Genomic DNA, 2,272 nt, shown 5'->3' on the forward strand with positions numbered 1-2,272 from the left:
AGCCAAGCCGAGCGAGGGAGAGTGGCGGGTGGATGGCAGTGAGTGAGTGAGCGAGTATGGGGAGCAGTACCGGCGAGCGCTAGCATAGCTGGCGGGGCCGGAATCCCAAATAAATGAATGTTTTCCGAAGTGGAAGGGACGCAGAGAGGGAAGAGGCTGAGGAGGAGGACAGCAACAGGGTCGCGCAGTAGCCTTTCCCCAGCTCCCTGGACAGTACAGGCCGCTGCCCGCATTTAAGCGCCTTCCTTTCCAGAGCTGGAGGGCCGAAATTTTGGCCAAGGCTGGCTCCTCTTTTCTTGGTTTTGGGTAGCCAAACGAGAAGGGCGCATGGGACTTTCCTGTTTCCCCCTGATGCTTGGGGTGGACCGAGGAGTCTGGTGAAAGGGACGGGGGTGGTTCAGTCTGTTAGATCCGAGGCAGGAATTCGAATACATACGACCTTTCTTTTCGGGGCATTTTCCCTGTAGTTATAACCAAAGCGGCTGAACAGGGGTAGCCCCGTGTGGAATGCAATCGTGTGGACAGATTCCGAGATGCAGTAGCGTTTGCCCTCATTATTTGAGGAAGGGCGAAAGGGGCGGGGCGGAGGCTATTATTATTACTATTATTATTAACCACACACTTCTTTATCTCACAAAATAAATGCCATTCCGTTCTGGACTCACTGCAAAACTAAACTAAGAATAAATTATATGGGTGAAATAGTGCACAGAGCCAGACAGAGAAGCGTGAGAAGACAGACGACAATCTGGTGTGAGTTCAATAAAATTATTGTGGTTACATTACATGTCTCTTTGTCATTGTCCTTTCACGAGAAGTTGTCCTTTTCTTTTCTTTTCACAAATACTAGCATCTATCCCCCGCCCGCCACGTTTATTCACGTAACCCAGCCGCATAAAATGTACGCTGTGTAGTTTCCATTTTGCGTTTCCCTTTTCTAATTTTATGTTGTGACCCGCCCTGTGATCTTCGGGTGAAAGGCGGTATACACATTTCATTAATAATAATGATTAAAATGTACCGTCTTTAACTTTAATAACAAAAGACATGGGGTGGGGAAAAGAAAATTCCACAATAATTTAAGGAATCGAACATTGGAGTGTAACTTGGGAGACGCAGAGGAAGAAGAGCGTTTTGAGGAAGCTTCCCCATCCAGTTGTGTTGAGGAAAGAAGGTTGCAGTATTGCTGAATCACTGCTGTGGTGGAGCTTAGATCAACCAAACTCTGCTACTTACGCTGTGAAAATACGTTCCCGTCTATGCAATAAAACAGGCACCCTACTGATACAGATGGAATCATTTTTATCTGCAGAAATAGATCCGGGCCTTATAAGCTTTTCTCCAGCGTTGACAGTGTAGAGTTCGCTCGAGTCTAGTTACCTGGTCTCTTCAGCTGTTGCAACTATTTCAGATTCATCAGAGCGAATGTTGAAGCGCGGAATGAAAGACCAAATCCAGCGCTTTCTTAGCGTGGTCTCTTGGGATACAGGGAGGTCCAAATTCTCCAGTGAATTCATTTTCTCCTATTGACTTTCTATAGTCTAAAGAAACCCCCTTTCTGTTTATTAAGCATATCTGATAACACCCTTTTGAAATGTTTTGTTAAGATGCATAACCGTGTGCGCATCTTTTTAGATTCTGAAATCCTACCTAGGGGGTAGGAGGGAGGGATGTGTGCGTGTGAGGAAATCAAATACAAGTTTAATGGCAATGCAATGGAAAACCCTTTCGTGGCAGCTGAGTCTCTTTTAGAAAAAGAGAGGTCCCGTGTACGTTTCCACGTCGAAAGAGAGGCCTCCTCATTGTTTCTCTTCTTTCCTTGTGCAGTTCTTAAACCTAATCCGAATCTATATTTCCTGGGTTTGAAAAAGGAGGGTAAGAACAGACGAGAAATATACTAGAATACCTTCCTGGATTCAGAATACTTTCTGGTGGTAGTTAGAATAACAATCAGAAAACAAGCTGCGGCCGTAAGATGTTCGATCAGCATTAATTCTTCCTTTTTTGTAAAACCTGCTTTCTTATACGCATACATATTTATAATTGAAATGAGGTGTTCTCGTCGAACTTTTTGTAGAAATTCTAATCATAAAAAGAATGAATTGATTTCGCCTGTAGACACAAATAGCCCCCCGCGCGCGCGCTTTTATTTTACATGCCCATACTCTGCAGAAATTAAATTTGGTGTCACTGGCAAATTTATACGGGTGGATACTTTTTCAGGTGCTGACTGCGTACATCTCGCCACTTAATTAGTTAGATCATAGCAAAG

General features: G+C 44.4%; 1 protein-coding gene across 2 annotated transcripts in view; it reads right to left on the reverse strand.

The window, feature by feature from the left end:
- The window catches only part of HOXD3 (homeobox D3), a 92,335-nt gene that overhangs the window by 62,054 nt on the left and 28,009 nt on the right, over nt 1-2,272 (reverse strand). The window lies entirely within an intron of this gene.

Source organism: Podarcis muralis, chromosome 1, assembly GCF_964188315.1.
Source record: "Podarcis muralis chromosome 1, rPodMur119.hap1.1, whole genome shotgun sequence".
Lineage (NCBI taxonomy): Eukaryota > Metazoa > Chordata > Lepidosauria > Squamata > Lacertidae > Podarcis > Podarcis muralis.